This window comes from Ovis aries, chromosome 25 (genome assembly GCF_016772045.2).
Source record: "Ovis aries strain OAR_USU_Benz2616 breed Rambouillet chromosome 25, ARS-UI_Ramb_v3.0, whole genome shotgun sequence".
Lineage (NCBI taxonomy): Eukaryota > Metazoa > Chordata > Mammalia > Artiodactyla > Bovidae > Ovis > Ovis aries.
In genome coordinates, this window is record NC_056078.1 from 17749636 (window position 1) to 17769597 (window position 19962).

The window sequence follows — 19962 nt, forward strand, 5'->3', positions numbered from 1 at the left end:
GCTGGTTCTTCATGAATAAGCTGTTCATTGTACATGTAAACACCACAATTTTGTACCTGTAAGTTTTCTTGAGAGCTTAGCTGGATCATTTTTGTTTATCACAATGCCTCTATCCAAAGGTTCTTTTTACATATGTTCACACTGAGAAGTCCTCATTAAAAGCTCATTTGGCACTTTTCTCCCATCTTCCTCCACAACCATGAGTAATTTTCCTACAAGGTATTTTTAAACTTGTCAACTCTTAGCAAAAACCATGAACAGATTTCACAGTGTGTATCTCAGATGGTATGTGCTATGCATCCTAGTCATTATAAGGCTCAGAAAGTGATCAGGATAGTTAACAGAGTTGTGTCACAAGTAGAATTACTCAGCCATGGTCTTTTAAGAACCATGGAATTAGGAACATGCAGGGGATTCCATTTGTTCAGGAGCTGTTAGAGCCGTTAGGGAGATGACTTGGTCTGTTCTTAGGCTTACTTGTGTTGAAGTTAATGGGTTCACCAGGTTATAATGCTCCTGAGAAATAACTGTGACATTCTTGATTATCTATGGCCATTAGAAAACATAAATAAATCCCCGTATCTCAATTCTGTTCAGTCTGGGCCCTTGAAAACTGAATTCCAGAGATGGCATGCATGCAGGAACCAAACACAATCCCTGGAAACATTTCAAATATTTAAAAGGGTGGGGGACTTCAGAAATTGTTTTTCTTATGGTGAATTCTTTTCTTTTCTTTTTTCTTTTTTTGTCCGTGTTCTCTATGAGTAAAAAATGCACACATCTGAATTTTTTATTTAAGAAAAGGATCTTCAGCCTATAGCCCAATGATATGTTTACTCCGGCTTTGCAGCCATTATTCCATACCAGAAATGAATTTCTTGCATTCAAGGAAGCTCACGCACAGGCAAGACCCTGCCCACCCTATAATGGCTATGCTATGCTATGTTGCTTTAGTCATGTCTGACTCTTTATGACCCTAGCCTACTAGGCTCCTTTGTCCATGGAATTCTCCAGGCAAGATTACTAGTGTGGGCTGCAATGCCCTTCTCCAGGAGATCTTCCCAACCTAGGGATCGAATCCACATCTCATTATGTCTCCGGCAATGACAGGCGGGTTCTTTACCACTAGCTCCACCTGGAAAGCCCCACCCTGTGACAGGGATGCTGGTAAATAAATTTTGTGTATGTGCAGGCAGGTGTCTGGGATGGTGAATGAGAGCTTTGGTACCCATGTGCTATGAGGAGAGGAGACAGAGCTGCTGCCCTTGAATATCTGAAGTGTTGTCATAAGCAAGAATACTAATTTTTTGTGGCTGCAAAAGACATTACTAAGACAGTGAGTGGCAGTCCTGAAGAAGCAGATATTAAGTCATTAATGGAAAAATGTCTGAGTGCAACATGTAGTGGGTCACCTTTTTGAAAAGTGAGGATTCTTCTAAGACCACTTGTATCCCTAGGATTCTGTCATATGTGATACTGCCTTATTGTAAATATTGGCTGCATAAAACTTAGTGTTGACATGACATTGATCTTGGAGATTTTCCCCACTGACTTGGACTTTGTAAAGGTTTCTGTAATGCATATACAGGTTATCCTCATAGAATGCTTTTGAGGCAGGCAGGGATGAGGTGGTATCACTTGCTTCTCTTAGCAGATGCAGGAACAGCAGTTGGGGAAATTGGAGAGATACATGTGGCAGTGTTACCTCAGTCAGAACCAGGCACTTCCCAGGAAGCATCTCACCTTGCTAAAATGTCGTTCCAGTGTTTAAAGGGAGGGTACATTCCTTGTTAACAACATGGCTTCTGAATGCAGGCCAGCCGCTTCATCAGTTGAGTCAACAGCAATTCTGTCCGACACTGGGAGAGAAATTGGCACCGCTGGACTTGGTAAGAGATGGTGCAGTGTGTCAAGCTCCAGCCATGTGCCCTCCTCAGGCATTTTTTTCCTCAGCCATCTTTCAGATAGTTTTGATGATATTTAACTTGCATCTTTCTTCTTAAGGCAAATTTAAGTCACATACTTAAGAAGGTGATTTTGTCATATTTAACAATGAAGGTGAGGCTTATAGTGGTTTGAAAGAGTTGTCTAGGGGCCAAAATCTCCTTTATGCCGGAGCCAGAGTGAGAACCAGAATACTGTCTTCATGAACCTCAGCTAGTGCTCTTCACAACTTGGTGCCACTGCTTGACAAGAGTCCCAGAACACGTTCCTTAATGTCTGCATTCACTGATTATACAATGGCTGTCAGTGTCCTACAAGTCAACCTAGTATTTATTATCAGTTATTGCCCCTACTTAATGCAAGCCACCGTGGAGGATATAACATTCTACACAATCTGTACATTCCCTGCCTTATAACAGAGCCACCCCAACTTGCCAAGGAATTCCAAAATTTCAGATTCTAAATCTGTTAAGAGTTCAGTGCACACGTTTGGATACTTCAGATTGGTAGTTTGCTGATTGATGAGAGGGGCACTGCATTTACCTTGGTCAAATATATCATAGGGAAATAGCTGATTATATATCTCAATCCTTCCTTTTTGTTCAAGGTGGAGCATCCATTTCCCTCATTCTCAAGAACCACCACTTCATTTTTATCCTTATTTAAGGCTGCCTGTAACTTGACACCATAGCTGAAATTCTTTATGTGAATTATGTGAATTATCGCTCAGTCATGTCCGACTCTTTGCGACCCCATGGACTGTAGCCTATCAGGCTCCTCCGTCCTTGGGATTTTCCAGGCAAGAGTGCTGGAGTGGATTGCCATTTCCTTCTCCAGGGGATCCTCCTGACCCAGGAATCGAACCCGGGTCTCCCTCATTGAAGGCAGACGCTTTACCGTCTGAGCCACCAGGGAAGCTACTATAATCCTAAACACAGAGGGCTGGTGGAAGAAACTGTGGTTCTTATTAGGTGAGGGACACCCTAGCATAAACACAAGGGAGCTGACAGGGAGTAAGGGCGAATGAGAGGACACACAGCCAGTTACTAGGATTCAGAACAAAGCCCTGAGCTTGCCTGCAGACTCTGGACTGGCCTGCCTCTCCCACCCCACCTTGCCCATAACTCCGATTTACCTCTGGCCAGACCAGCTTCCTTCCAGAGGCTCACCTGGACCTGCTGTTCCCCCTGCACCACAGGTATGCTGGGTTATGCCTTCTGCCTGAAATGCCCTTCTCCTTCTTACCCTGGTTAATTTCTACTCAGCCTTCAGATTTCCAGTAAGTTGTCACTTCCTCAAGGCAGCCTCATGAGGCTTAGACCACCATGTACCTACAGAGTCAGATGTAGTGAATCTCACCATTAGCCTTATCATGTAGAAGGAGCTGTTCATCAAAGTGAATACCCAGTTTGGCCCAAGTGAAAGTGAAAGTGAAGTCGCTCAGTCTTTGTAACCCCGTGGACTGCAGCCCACCAGGCTCCTCCATCCATGGGATTCTCCAGGCAAGAGTACTGGAGTGTGTTGCCATTTCCTTCTCCAGGGGATCTTCCTGACCCGGGGATCAAACCCAGGTCTCCCACATTGCAGGCAGACGCTTTAACCTCTGAGCCACCAGGGAAGCCCGTTTGGCCCAATGGCTTAAACAAATCCTGCTTTAAGTTCTCACCAGAGAAATTTTGTCAGAATTACTGGAACTAACTATACATCCAACAATCCACTCATCCATCCATCCGTGCATGCATCGAACCAACCGTTCACCAACATTCACCAGGAGTCCTGTAGGAACCAGTCACTAATGATACAGGCTGCCTCCTGACCAGATATATTTGGAGTAGCTAAGGAAGTTTTCTCAACCTTTAAGGCCAATCGCAATCACTATTGGCCTTTCTGGAATGGTGTCTACATTGCCCTGATTGGCCCTAGGGCTTTTGCTGTCTTTCAGGACCACATCTAAACAGAATACCTGACTCAGTCATTCTCCATCCCATGATATGTGGCTGAACCACTCTGCCACCATTTTGCTAGCTCCAGCTTAGGCCCACAGTCCTACCCCTTCCCTTTTTCTGAGTGACTGAGCTTTAGCCTGACTCACAAGGAATGCACCAAATCAGATGAGTCCCCATTTAGCTTTTTTTCAGGAAAATTTAAAGACTGCCTTTTGCTGACACAGATGGCTGATGGTCATGAGATGCCCTCAGGGAGTGGGGGAAAAACCCCTAGTTCCAATCTGTGTGGACTTGGTTTCAATTGCTCCTCACTTGGTCGGTCAGTTCAGTAGCTTGTTTGTGTCTGACTGTTTGTGACTGCATGGACTGCAGCAGGCCAGGCCTCCCTGTCCATCACGAAATCCTGGAGCTCGCTCAAACTCATGTCCATCGAGTTGGTGATGCCATCCAACCATCTCATCCTCTGTCATCCCCTTCTCCCCCTGTCTTCAATCTTTCCCAGCATCAGGGTCTTTTCCAGTGAGTCAGCTCTTCACATCAGGTAGCCAAAGTATTGGAGCCTCAGTATCAGTCCTTCCAATGAATATTCAGGGTTGATCTCCTTCAGAATGGACTGGTTGGATCTCCTTGCTGTCCAAGGGACTCTCAAGAGTCTTCTCCAACACCACAGTTCAAAAGCATCAATTCTTTGGCACTCAGCTTTCTTTATGGACCAACTCTCACATCCATACATGACTACTGGAAGAACTATAGCTTTGACTAGACAGAGCTTTGTTGGTAAAGTAATATGTCTGCTTTTTAATATGCTGTCTAGGTTGGTCATAGCTTTCCTTCCAAGGAGTAAGCATCTTTTAATTTCATGGCTGCAGTCACCATCCACAGTGATTTTGGAGCACAGGAAAATAAAATCTGTCACTGTTTCCATTGTTTCCCCATCTATTTGCCATGAAGTGATGGGACTGGATGGCATGATCTTAGTTTTTTGAATGGTGAGTTTTAAGCCAGCTTTTTCATTCTCCTCTTTCACTTTCATTAAGAGGCTCTTTAGCTCTTCTTTGCTTTCTGCCATAAAGATGGTGTCATCTGTATATCTGTGGTTATTGATACTTCTCCCGGCAATCTTGATTCCAGCTTGTTTTTCATCCAGCCTGGCATTTAGCATGATATACTCTGAATGTAAGTTAAATAAGCAGGGTGACAATATAAGCCTTGATGTACTCCTTTCCCAATTTGGAACCAGTCTGTTGTTCCCTGTCCAGTTCTAACTGTTGCTTCTTGACCTGTATACAGATTTCTCAGGAGGCAGATAAGGTGGTCTGGTATTCCCATCCCTTCAAGAATTTTCCACAGTTTTCTTGACTACAAATTGGCACTTACCAGGAGCATTGCCAATGGCTGACAACAGAGGCATTTGCCATCTGCCATGGAGATTGAATCCCTTGCTGCTATAGCTGTTGACCTTCAACAACCCCTGAGGGAGTTCAGGATGGAGTGAGGCACTCTGTGCTCCAGGGAATCTGGTGGGACAGGTCTTTAGATAGTTGGATGGTTTTAGGAACAGATTTTATTATCTCAATCCTTGCATCTCCTTACATCTACAGAAGCACTAAATCCCTTCATGGTGATATCAGATCCTCATAACTAACAAAAAAAACCTTTTGTAAAATGCGTGCTTTATGGTATTGAACTCCCCCTTCACCAAAACCTTATATAATGACTTTCCTCCATGGCCACTTTAGAGAAGTCTCTCAGACCTATTTGGGATGCTGCCTCCTGGGCTGCAGTCCCCATTTTGCCCCAGATAAAACTCAACTCGCAGCTCTCCAGTTGTACATCTTTTTTAGTTGGCAGTTTGCCGTGATCCACATAGTCAAAGCCTTTAGAGTAGTCAGTGTAGCAGAAGTAGATGTTTTTCTGAAATTCTCTTGCCTTTTCTATGATCCAGTGGATGTTGGCAATTTGATCTCTGGTTCCTCTACCTTTTCTAAATCCAGCTTGAACATCTGGAAGTTCTCAGTTCATGTACTGTTGAAGCCTAGCTTGGAGAATTTTGAGCATTATTTTGCTAGCATATAAGACGAGTGCAATTAGTCCCTTTGCCGGATCCCCAGGTTTGGAAATCTGTTCTGGGCCCCAGAATTTTCACAACAGTGCGAGAACTTCTTTGATATAATTGTTCTCCAGTTTGTGGGTTGTCTGCTTGGTGGCTCTGTGGTGGGGCTCACATGCTGTACCTCCCAGGTCTGCTGCACCCAGAGCTCAGGTCCCTGGGGCAGGCCACTGCTGACCTGTGCCTCTCCAGGAGGCAGGTCTGGCTCAGTCTCTTGTGGGGTCCCTGGGTTCTGGTGTGCACAAGGTTTTGTTTGAGCCTTCCGAGCGTCTCTGGTGAGTATGGGGTTTGATTCTAAATGCAATTTCGCCCCTCCTACCATCTTTCTGAGGCTTCTCCTTTGCCCTTGGACATGGGGTGTCTTTTTTGGTGGGATCAAACATTCTCCAGTCAATGGGTTTCAGCAGTTAGTTGCAATTTTGGAGTTCCCCCAGGAGAGGATGAGAGCATGTGCTTCTGCTCTGCCATCTTGGCCCCTCCTTCACTTGGTAGTCAGATCCTGTTTTCAGCCTTAGCCCCTCTAAATTACTCTGTGCCCCTTTGGCAGTATGGGGGTAAAGCTGCAAATGCTTCTGGATCCTCTGTATGCCTCAACCTGTCTATCTGAATGTAAGGCACCCACAATAAATTGCACTTTATGGAGCTGCCTGCTTTGTTTTCAGCCACAAGATCCTTCTCAGTTCAAGTGATGATATGATCCAATAACCCTGCTTCCCAACCTGTAACACTTTATTTGCTTCACAGCATTGATTACTATCTGAAATTATTTACTCATTTGTTCCCTACCCTACCTTGTGGAAGTGCCATATTGTTCACTGAGTACTGCCCCAATACTGATTGATGAAAATGTGTTCAGTGAATCAGTGAATTGGTTCTAGACAGAAAGTCCTTCTCCTGAGCTCTGATTTGAAGCAAGGCTAATAAGTAGCCATTGATGACTGAGAGGTTACAGTGAAAAGACTTGGAGGAATCCCTGTGGTATGTAGAATACATGTAGGAATCTTTGGGGTACCCCATCTGGTCTGAATGTTCTTTTTCCTTAGATGAAGGCAGTTTGTAACCAATGATTGTCCTCCCAGGGACAACATAGGCTTCTGCAAAAGGGAAGCAGGCTAATAGGCAACCCTCCCTCTCCAGATGGTAACAGAAATATACATTCCTCAGGGAATGTATATAACAGTCTAATGCATATCTTTGAGTTGTGCAGAAACGAACAGCCCTGCCCAGGTGGAGGATGGTGACTACATGTTGCCTGCAAGCACACAGACCCCAGACTGGTCAGAACCAGAGGTTGATGATTAAGACTCTTAAAACACCATCCTGTTTCTTCACTATGAACCAATCAGAAGGAATTCATGTACCCTGCAACCCTCACCACCAATGTTGCCTTAAAAGACCCTTCCCTGAAAGCCATCAGGGAGTTTGGGTCTTCTGAGCATGAGCTGCCTGTTCTCCTTGTTTGGTGCTAGCAATAAATGCTGTACACTCCTTCACTACACCCAGAGTCAGTAAGTTAGCTTTGCCGCATGGTGAGTGAGCAGACTCAAGTTCCGTTCAGTAACAGTATCTGTGTTCTATACTAACTCTCTAGCTAATTCTGATACACGCCAAAGTTTGACAGCCACTGCACTGTATGGCTGCATTTCCCAAAGTTTGTTCCATGGAACACTAGATCACAGAGTGTTAACAGTTAATTAAACAAATTATCAGATGAAATAAGTTATCCTACTGCAGATGGTTCAGAATCATTAAGTGGTAATGTGCATCACGAATCTCTTCAGAGGGGGGAAAGTATCTGATGCTTCCGAAACTTACTTAGCCATGGAACGATTTCTTCTTGAGAACTTGCATCTTCTGCAACTGCTACAGTTAGTGTTCAGAATATACACTGGTAAACATTTGAAAATTACAATCACTCCCCACTGCCCCCACTTCATGAGAGAACTTCAGATCTTTTATCCTAAAGCAGTACACATTTAACAGCCCAAGTGGCCAATTTTAGGTGATTTGGGGGTCACCTGAAACCTTGTTTCTCCAAGTGGTCTGTGAAACAATTTCCTGCCTCCCTTGGGAGGGTGTTAGAAAAACAGAATCCCAGGTCCCACCCCAGAGCTACAGAGTTGGAATCTGCATTTTAATAGGATCCCTGAGTGATTCATTAGCATCAGTATAGTGAAGTGGCTCTTAATGGGGCCAGGCATAGGGATAGGGGAGGCAGAAAAGGGGAACTATTCAATATGCAATGAGGCCTTTTGCTGGGGCCCCACCAAGGTGGCACAGTCTTTAAAGAATCCACCTGCAGTACAGAAGACACAGCTTCAACTCCTGGGTGGAGAAGATCCCCAGGAGAAGGAGACAGTAACCCACTCAGTATTCTTGCCTAGGAAATTTCATGGACAGAGGAGCCTGGCAGGCTACAGTCCATGGGGTCGCAAAAGAGTCAGATTCAACTTAGCAAGTAAACAACAACAACAATCAAGAAGCAGACCCTTCCTGACATTTAAAGCATTTATCAAACAATAAACTATATAAAAAACACACATTGCAGATGGGTTCTTTATCATCAGAGTCACCTAGAGAAAAAGCTTGATGGTGACTCTACTGTATACAAATTGCTTGAGATTTCATTGTTGTTCTTAGGCTTCTTAGCAGTAGTGAACTAAAAGTAAAACTCAAAAGTTCCTTTGTCTCTTTATTCTTAAGAGCTTTCATCTCCACCTCTGAAATACTTTGCCAAGTGTACCACCCTGTGGATCATCCAGGTAATCCAGCTTCCTTTTTTCTGTTCATATGGCCTGTCTTGTGTCTGGATTTTTGTGGTATACGTAGATTCTCTCTTTGCCTTGCCTTCTGATTTTTAGCAGCATTAACATAATGTTCCCAAGTGATGTTTCCTTTGTATTTATTTTGCTTATGGCTGCTTCTTGAATCTGTGGCAGAGTTTCATGAATTTGTGTATTGCTATCATTCTTTATTAGGAAAATTCTTGGCCATTTTATCTGCAAATATTCCTTTTGCTTCATTCTGTCCTTTCCTTCTAGAGTTTATATGTATTACGTATTTTCATTCTGTCCTACATATCTTTTGTGCTTTTTTCTATATTTTTCATTCCTACTTTCATTGTGCTTCAGTTTGGACATATTCTTTTTTCTTTTTTTTTTTTGCCTCTTGGTGCAGTTTGCAGATTCTTAATTCCTGGCCAGGGATGGAACCTGTGCCCCCTGCAGTGGAGCCATGGAGTCCTAACCACTGGACCCCTGGGGAATTCCCTATTGGTCATTTTTGCTGTTCATTAGTCCTGTCTTCTGTTTCTAATCTCTATTAAATCCATAATATCACTATTTTTTAATTCTAAAATTTCCATTTGATTCCATTCAGAGGTTATAATTCTCTGAAAATTTCCCATTTTAAAATTGATATTGTCTGTTTTCTTAAACATATTGCACAGATATTTTAAAGGTCTATTTTCTTGAACATATTAATCATAGCTAAAGTCCTTTTCTGCTAAGTACAATATCTGTGTCATCTGTGGTTCTATTCCTACTGAATGGTTTTTCTTGTGGTTTTAGTAATATAGTCCTGAGTCACACCATGTATAGAATTTTTTTTAATGGCAATGGCACCCCACTCCAGTACTCTTGCCTGGCAAATCCCATGGATGGAGGAGCCTGGTGGGCTGCAGTCCATGGGGTTGCTAAGAGTCGGACATAACTGAGCGACTTCCCTTTCACTTTTCACTTTCATGCATTAGAGAAGGAAATGGCAACCCACTCCAGTGTTCTTGCCTGGAGAATCCCAGGGACAGGGGAGCCTGGTGGGCTGCCGTTTATGGGGTCACACAGAGTCGGACACGACTGAAGCGACTTAGCAGCAGCAGCAGCATGTGTCTAAAAATTATATTGCTCCAAGTGGCTTTTCTTTCTTCATGGTGGGTTTATCCTTTCCTCTGCTAGGTTGGTGAAATTTCTTAAACCAATCAGGGGATGAACTGAGTTGAGGCTAACCGACAGTTCTGGCAAGGTTCAGTCTGCCTTGGAACCTTGTCTTTTACTAAAATATTGTCCTTCAGGATTTTCTCAACTAAATGTCTTGTGTGTTCACTGTTCCCCCTCTTCCTGGCAGGATCTCTTTTTTTTTCTCTCTCTCTCTCTTTTGCATTATGAAACAGTGGGAAATTCCTTTCTGATTTTCAGACGTTTCTGATATGGCTTGCAAGTCCTAAAGTCTTCTCTTTGTTTCACCAGTACCATGCATGCTTGCTAAGTTGCTTCAGTCTTATCTGACTCTTTGCAACCCTTTGGACCATAGCCTGCCAGGCTCCTCTGTCCATGGGATTCTCCAGGCAAGAATACTGGAGTGGGTTGCTATGTCCTCCTCCAGGGGAATCTTCCGGACCCAGGGATTGAACCCATGTCTCCTGCATTGGCAGCTAGGTTCTCTATCACTAGTGCCACCTGGGAAGCCCCCAGGACCATCAGTCTATGAAAAGATGTTAGTGTTTTAGACATTTTCTGCTTAGCTTTCCAATTACCTGCCCTGCCACTTCAGAAATTGGCAAATGTCAAATGTCTTGAGGGTTTTGCATTTGAGGTCCCTTGAAGTGAAGTGAAGTGAAGTGAAGTTACTCAGTCATGTCCGACTCTTTGCAACCCCATGGACTATAGCCTACCGGGCTCCTCCATCCTTGGGATTTTCCAAGCAAGAGTACTGGAGTGGGTTGCCATTTCCTTCTCCAGGGGATCTTCCCAACTCAGGGATTGAACCCAGGTCTCCTGCATTGCAGGCAGACACTTTACTGCCTGAGCCACCAGGGAAGTCTGAGGTCCCTTAAGCCTTTAATTATGTCTCTATATCACCACTGCTGTTGCTGCTGCTGCTAAGTCGCATCAGTCATGTCTGACTGTGTGACCCCACAGACGGCAGCCCACCAGGCTCCCCCGTCCCTGGGATTCTCCAGGCAAGAACACTGGAGTGGGTTGCCATTTCCTTCTCCAATGCCTGAAAGTGAAAAGTGAAAGTGAAGTCACTCAGTCGTGTCCGACTCTTGGCAACCCCATGGACTGTAGCCCACCAGGCTCCTCTGTCCATGGGACTTCCCAGGCAAGAGTACTGGAGTGGGGTGTCATTGCCGTCTCTGCTATAGCACCACAAGACCATTCAAATCTCTGCTGGTTTTTCTTCCTCCTGGCACTCTGGAAAAATCTCAGATTGACAATCTCTTACAATCTGCACATGTCCCAAGGAAAAAGTGATTGTAGATGCCGGAGGGCTGAGGTTCTCTCCTCTTGAGAAATTTAGATTCTTACCCTCTTTGGTTCAGCAGTTGTCTATCTTTAAACAAGTGACCTTGTCTTACCCAGAGTTTCTGGTTGTTTTTGAAGGAAGTACTGGTCAACCACAAATTATACCATCCTATGTGAGTTTGAGTGAACTCTGGGAGTTGGTGATGGACAGGGAGGCCTGGCGTGCTGCGATTCATGGGGTTGTGGGGAGTTGGACACGACTGAGCGACTGAACTAAACTGAACTGAACTGAACCCAGAACTGAATTGACATTTTGTTTTTTTTCTCCCTAGTCAGTTTTTTTTTTTTTAACCTTTTTATTTTTATTGGAGTATAGCCAACTAACAATGTTGTGACAGTTTCAGGTTTACAGCAAAGGGACTCAGCCATATGAATAAATATTGGATTTGACATTTTGATCACATAATTTCTCTGACTTTTCATTTTGATTTCACCCGTGGATGCTATTTCTTGGATCACCCTCAGCTCTGAGGCATGCAGATCTCGCAATCCCTTCCCCAGTAGAGTTCCCAACACAGATCAAGTGTCTTAGGCTTCCATCTGATCAGATGGAAGATCACCAGGAAAAAACTATGAAATTAAAATAGTATGAGCTGAACACAGAGTGAGCCAAATGCAAGAAATCACTTTTGGTGGAAGAAGGATTATTTGCATCTGTAATTAATGTTCACCTAACAAAAGTAAAGGAAGTGTTTTCTCTAGATATTTTATTATTTGAAGAGTAGTTTTCATCTGAAACATTCCCATGCTTTCCTAATACTGAATCCAAAAGCACATGTCTGATATCTTGAAGGCAGAGCCTATTACTTCCAATCTCTTGATGACAGAAAATAGAAAAAATAATAGATTGAAGATTTTTGAGTGGGCACGGATTCTGAAATACTAGGTGGCAATTTAAAATTCAAAATAAACTTTTCCTGTTCACACTGAGACTTATGAGAAAGAGGAGAGAGAGAGAAAAGGAAGTTGAAGAGACATGTAACCATACAGCATGAACTATTACTGTAATCTGAAGTGCTTCCTCAAACCAATTATAAGAACCTTTGAAGACAAGGTCCCTCTGGAACTCAGTAATCCAGACAATTTCAGATGATTTGAGATCTAATAGACCTATTTTGTTAGCAGAAGAACTATTGGAAATAATATTAAAAGATATATTTCTATTTGAGAGAATCAACCTCAATAAATGTACTTACTTTGTTTACCAAATGACCATTTATATTATTCCTAAAAATTTCTAACATTGGTAATCAACTCCTTGAGTCTATTTGAGGTAAACATACTATTCTTTCTCCTTATCTTGTGTCATTTTTATTAATATATTAGCTTAACACTGATTATTACTGTGCATCCTGTCTAAAGTGCTTAGAGTAGTTTATTTTAGTACTTTGTACCATAGCAGTCATTTTAAAAAATACCAGTAATGATTACAGTGGATAAAACATTCCACAGTCTTTCATAAATAGAAACTGCTTTAAACATGAACAAAATGTCAGTTTCATTTCTTTGCTAATATCATGCTTTATTCAACTAAAGTTATTTCCTACAGCCTTTACCTCTAAAGAGCTGGCATAGAAAGTAAGAGAAGATGAAAATAAGCTCATCTTAATCAAAACCTTGGAAAATTTGCTAATCTTCCTCAGAGCCATTGTACAGGAGGAAAAATAATTTTCCCTCTACCCTTGTATGTTCTTGGCTGAGACTCCCTTATAATAAAAGACAGATTAACAAGAGGAAAAACAACTTAAAATACATATGCAGTTTTGTATAGATATGAGAGTCCACAAAGATAGGAGACTCAGAAGGGACCAAAGCACACAAAGGAACAATAAATTTGTGAAGAATTGACAAGACAATGCAGTTTTAGGATAGGACTCTGTGGATCACAACAAACTATGGAATACTTTTAAAGAGATGGGAATACCAGACTGCCTTACCTGTCTCCTGAGAAACCTGTATGCAGAACAAGAAGCAATGATTAGAACTGGACATGGAACAACAGACTGGTTCCAAATTGGGAAAGGAGTATGTCAAGGCTGTATACTGTCATCCTGTTTATTTAACTTATATGCAGAGTACATCATGAGAAATGCTGGGCTGGATGACTCACAAGCTGGAATCAAGATTGCCAGGAGAAATAACAACAACCTCAGATATGCAGATGATGCCACTCTAATGACAGAAAGTGAAGAGGAACTAAAGAGCCTCTTGATGAAAGTGAAAGAGCGGAGTGGAAAAGTTGGTTGAAAACTCAACACTCCAAAAACGAAGATCATGGCAACTGGTCCCATCACTTCATGGCAAATAGATGGAGAAAAAGTGGAAGCTTTTTTTCCCTTGGGCTCCAAAATCACTGTGGATGCTGACTGCAGCCATGAAATCAAAAGATGCTTGCTCCTTGGGAAAAAAAAGCTATGACAAACTTAGACAGTGAATTAAAAAGCAGAAACATCACTTTGCCGACAAAGGAGTGTATAGTCAAAGCTATGGATTTTCCTGTAATCATGGTACAAATGTGAGAGTTGGACCATAAAGAAGGTGGAGCGCCAAAAAATTGACGCTTTCAAATTGTGGTGACTCTCAAGAGTCCCTTGGACAGCAAGGAGACCAAACCAGTCAATCCTAAATGAAATCAACCCTGAATATTCATTAGAAGGACTAATGCTGAAGCTGAAACTCCAGTCCTTTGGCCACCTGATGCGAAGAGCTGACTCACTGGAAAAGGCCCTGATGCAGAAAAAGACTGAGGGCAGGAGGAGAAGGGGATGATAGAGGATGGCTGGATGGCATCACTGACTCAATGGGCATGAGTTTGCGCAAACTTGGAGAGAGTGAAGGACAAGCCTGGCTGCAATTCATGGGGTTGCAAAGAGTCAGACGTGACTTAGTGACTAAACAACAACTAAAATGATGAAATAATGAGGTTTGTTTAATACAACCTTGTTGGCCCTAAACACTGTCTGGTGACAAGAATGCCTTTTACCCTCCTAATACAGCGGAAGGTACCTTTCACATGGAAGATTTATCTCCAGCTTTAAGGGGGACAAAAGGGTCAGAAGATCCTTTTTGCACCAGCTGTTTCTCAAATACCTTTATTCAAAATAATCAATATGTCTAAGTGGCGTGTAAGGGACATTCTGAACCCCTACACTATTTATCTAACTTCAGGTAGATGCGCTTCATCATCCACAGCCCAGACACGGTTGTGATATTTGCCTGAAAGATGGACAGGACTTCAGAAATCTTTAGTCTCCTTCCTGTTTTATACGTGGGGAAACTGAGATATGGATTGAAAGCGTGATTTTCCGAGGATCACCTAGACAGTTAGTAGCAGAGAAAGAAGGACAATCTGAATCTCTCAATTTTCTTAAACTGGAAGCTCCTTGAGAGTAAGTACCAAATTTACTCTTCTCAGAAACTTACTTTTTTCTTACATTGCATCTGTCTATTTAAAAAATACCTAAATCAGATTCAGTATGTATATTGTGCATTGTATGCTACCTTTGTGCAAAAAAGGAAAAGGAAAGAATAGGAAATAAATATTTGTAAAAGAAAACAATGGAAAGATAAACTAAAAACTACAACATATTAGTCCCCTTCTTAGGGGAGGGAGAGAATAGGAAGGAGAGAGAGATACAATGAAGACTTCTCCGAATTACTTTGTTTCATGATTTTGATTTTGGAACCACCTGTTTTACATAACAAAAAACCAACTTAAACATGTAAAATCAAAAATAATGAGAAAAATACACAAATAGCTAAAGGTATGAAAAATAGAAGCCAACATGATTACAGTCAGGAATAATTTTTAGTGGTCTACCTTCCAGTGGTGCTATTCAAACATAATGATGAACTCAACACTGATGACTATTTCTCATGAAAGGAAAGTCAGCAGCAAATGTCTGCATTCTGCTTTGGTATGGTCTACTTATTCTCAAAGATTGTGTAACATGTTTCATGGCCAATCTCAGACTCTGTCATTCTTAAAGATGGTATCTACTAGTTCTGCTTTGCGCTGTATAGTCAGATTAAATTCAAATCCACTATTTACTACTCTTGTCACTCTGAACAAAATACTTCTCTGGGCTTTCATTTGCATATATATAAAGTGCAAGCAATAATATCCTTACCACAAGGACTTGCTCTGGGCATTAATAGAGATAATCCACATTAAGAGTTAAGCATGATCTCAGGTGCCTACTGAGAGCTCACTAAATTTTAGCAGTTATTTAAAGAAATACTGCTTCAACAAGGAGAAATAACTAAGAAATTAAAAGTAAATAGATCTATTTTTATATTAAAAAATGTAAACTACCATATACATATAAAAGAGTATATATAATATATAGGTATAATTTTTAAAATAAACTCTCAGGAGCTCCTGCCTAGCTTAAAGTATAGACTATAATGAATTTTTAAGTCCTTGCAGATAATGTTCTGCAACCTATTCGTTAGTTTTGCTTATTTCATAAATTTTTAAAAATAGGTTTTACTGTATCTTTTGTGATTAAACTTTCTCAACATTTCTTTATTTGGGATTCATGCTAGTTGCATTTCACTCTGTTCCATGGTTACATTGATGCTTTCAAATTGTGGTGTTGGAGAAGACTCTTTAGAGTCCCTTTGAGAGTAAAGAGATCAAACCAGTCAATCCTAAAAGAAATCAACCCTGAATATTCATTGGAAGGACTGATGCTGAAGCTGAAACTCCAATACTTTGGTCACCTGATGCAAGGAGCTGACTCACTATAAAACACTTTGATGATGGGAAAGACTGAGGACAGGAGGAGAAGGGGACAACAGAGGATGAGATGGCGGGTGGTATCACCAACTCAGCGGATATGAGTTTGAGCAAGCTCTGGGAGATAGTGAAGGACAGGGAAGCCTGGCGTGCTGCAGTCTATAGTGCCGCAAAGAGTCAGACATGACTGAGTGACTGAACAGAAGCAACAGGGTTGCAAGGTGCTGTGTTATATGAACGCACCACAACTATTTAAAAAATCCACTCTACCACAGACGAGTATTCGGATTGACTTCAGTTTTTTGCTATTAATAGTGTTAGATGACAAAAATAATACAATTTAGTAATGAGTGGGATGACTTAATTTCCAGAGACAAAGTGTGTGTGGTTACAGTAGTGGGTGGTAGAGCCAGGGTAATAATCAGATTGTTTTACCATGGACATCTTTGGTGGTGCCTTACTGATGTCCCTTGGACTGTAATAGATAGGCAGCCATTTCGCTAGGTAACAGAGATCTCAGCCATTGACAACTGTGTTCTCATCCCCAATTTCCAACCTGAGTGAGTTCACATGACCCTGTGAATGGAGGGGAATATAGTCAACCTGAAGAAGGATCCTACGACACTGGCACAGTTATGTACTGTGAATCTGGTAATAGCCTTTCCCTCAAAAATCTGTGGCTATTTACCAGAGTTAACCCACAGATTATACCCAGATTTTTCAGGACTTACTTCTCGCTGGCTCTGACCTGATACATACCACAAGGACCCAAAGGTCCTTGAGTTTTATTTATCAAAAAGAGTAGAGACTTTGGAGTTTAGGTGAAAAAATGGAATTTTATCCTAAATCCATATCACAGTTGGCCCAGGGGGTCTGCAAAGCCAAACTGTGCTAATCTTTGAAAGCATGATTGAAATTGATTTAATCAGCTACTGGCAACAGCCCCACATTGGCATCCTCACCTTTGGATAAAGCTTTTGTGACAGGAAAGGCCCAGTAGAAGTCCTTACATTTGCTTCTCCCAAATAGCAAACAACAATTAATACTACCTCCCCGAGGTAACTGCAGAGATCAGTGCCACTGTCAAATCTTGAAAGCTGTAGGGCCATTGATTCATTTCACATCAACATTAACTCATCTGTGTGGTCCATGCAGAATATAGATGAATCTGGAATAGTGACAGTGGATTATTGCAGTTACTACTGCAGATGTTACAGGTGTGGGCTCCTTGCTGAAACAATAGCTGCTATTAGCTATTGATCTGGATAATGTTCTTCCCACTCTATTCTGAATAGCAAAAGAAATCAGAGGCAGTTTGCTCTCATCTATCAGGGATAGCAGTATACTTTCATCATCTTCATTCAGAGCCCATGTCAACGGGTTTTGGCAAGAAATTAGTCCACAGAAACCAAAGTCGTCTCACCACCCTATAGGATCCTCATATGTGTTAGTCCCTTACATGGATGACTCATGCTGCTTAAACCAGTAAGTAGGAAGTAACAGGTACTTTAGATGCTGTGGTAAAACACTCGCATGCTGGAGGTGGGAAAAACACATAGTGAAAATTTAAGGCATGTCATCTTGGTGATACTTCTAGCTGAGTGACTTGGGAAATGAGATAGCTCCTAAAAAATAGAAGACAAATTGCTATACCTTATACTCTTATCACTAGGAAGGTTCGGTGGATTTCTTTGGATTTTAAAGGCAACACACACCACATTTGAGTGCACTGTTCTGACATAATACCAGGTGATGACCCGTGAGTTCGCCAGCTTCGAATGCTCCCAGAATAAAAGAAGCCCTGTCGCTGGTCTAGACTGCTGTGCAAGCTGTTCTGCTGTGAGTCTTACGACCCAGCAAACCAGAAGCTAGAGAGGCTGCAGTGAGCTCTGAGATACGCTCTAGAAGAATCAGAGCGCAGATCCTCAAGGTTTGAGAGCCAAGCCATGCCCTCTTCTGAATGTATATAGTCACTCTCCATTTATGAAATAAGATGTAAGAGACGCAGGTTCGATCCCTGGGTCAGGAAGATCCCCTAAGAAGGGAATGGCAGCCCACTCCAGTATTCTTGCCTGGAGAATCCCATGGACAGAAGAGCCTGGTGGGCTATAGTTCATAGAGTCACAAAGAGTCAGACATTACTGAAGTGACTTAGCACACATAGGAGAGATTGAAGGCTGAAACAAACCACCATGTAAGCATGCAACCTTATGACTTTGTTATAAGTAGTCCCTTATGACTTTGTTAATAACTTATCCACCAAACTATAAAACTGGATGTTCATAGAACACTCCATGATCCCAAGAAAGAGAAAGCACTATCTCTGAGACTGAAGGTCAGCAGTTGTTGAGGACTAAACTGAGTTATGGGAGCAGCTGGCTCAAGTGCCCAGGGTACCTCTTCCTGCTGTTACCACTCTGGTTCAGCTTACACCTTTGGTCTTTTTTAAAGAGTTCCCCATGACTAGCTGTCTGAAGAAGGAGTTCCTTGTGACTAGTTATCTAGGCCTGGCTCTTGGGTGGTCTCATATAATGTATTAGCTAGAAAGAGACTTATTATAATGTTAAATGCCCTTACTCTGAGAACTCACATATATAGTAGGGCTTCCCTCATAGCTCAGTCGGTAAAGAATCTGCCTGCAGTGCATGAGATCTGGGTTGAATTCCTGGGTTGGAAAGATCCTCTGGAGAAGGAAATGGCAACCCACTCTAGTATTCTCGCCTGGAGAATCCCATGGACAGAGGAGCCTGGCAGGCTACAGTCCATGGGATCGCAAGAGTCAGACACAACTTAGCAACTACACCACCACCAACATATATAGTAGATGTTACGTAAATGTTAGTCCAGCTCAGCAATTTCCAAACTATGTTCTGTAGCACGTCACTAAATAAGATACTCTAAAAGAATTTCTGGTCTACCAAGTTTGAAGATTTTTGAATAGAAACTTTAAAAAAAAAAAATGCAGGCATGCTCAAGGAGATAAGATACCAAGATATACTTTGCATTTCAGCATTTCCTAAACTTGCTGCTGCTGCTGCTGCTAAGTTACTTCAGTCGTGTCCGACCCTGTGTGACCCCACAGACGGCAGCCCACCAGGCTCCCTCGTCACTGGGATTCTCCAGGCAAGAACACTGGAGTGGGTTGCCATTTCCTTCTCCAATGCATGAAAGAGAAAAGTGAAAGTGAAGTCACTCAGTCATGTCCGACTCTTCGAGACCCCATGGACTGCAGCTCACCAGGCTCCTCCATCCCTTACTTGACCCTAAAACCCCTTCTTTGCAAAGTATTTCACAGGAATAGTGCTTTCCAAAATCTACCTTGAGTTTTAATAATTTAGACTTTGACAGAATATTAGTTTTGATAGCCAGGAATGAAAGTGTTACATTTTAATACTAGCTCACTAGAATGTAAGATATGCTTATCCTGGTTATTCCAAAGGACTAGAATTCATAGTTCAGAAAGAAATTTTAATTGAAAATCCTTGCCATGAGGGTAATATAGGTGACTTTACCCAAAAGGAGCATGTAAATAAAATTTAGTGATGATTTTTCCATTTTGTAATAGGGACTAGGGTTATAAGCAGATCACAGCTCTATGAATTCAATTAGAATATAATGAAATGCACTCTTTGAGCTTTTTTATACCAATTGATTTAGAAAGAGAAAAATATGATAATAAGCATGATATTTGGCATTATGATTACACATCAGGTTATTCAGATTATTAAAATAATTCTTAATGTCAAAACTAAATATACCTAATTTTGCATTGAAGTTCATGGAGTCAGCAGTTTATTATACTTTCTTTTGAGACACTGGTGGGAGGAAAGAATTGTAAACAAGATAAGGACATGTTACGATAAAGAAAAAAAATTAAATCTATTTACAAATGACTTTTCTTTATTAATGAGATTTTAT

At 41.8% G+C, this 19962-nt stretch overlaps 1 long non-coding RNA gene across 1 annotated transcript in view; it reads right to left on the reverse strand.

Annotated features, from left to right (window-relative positions):
* Positions 1–19962, reverse strand: part of LOC132658629 (uncharacterized) — a 297402-nt gene that overhangs the window by 25296 nt on the left and 252144 nt on the right. The window lies entirely within an intron of this gene.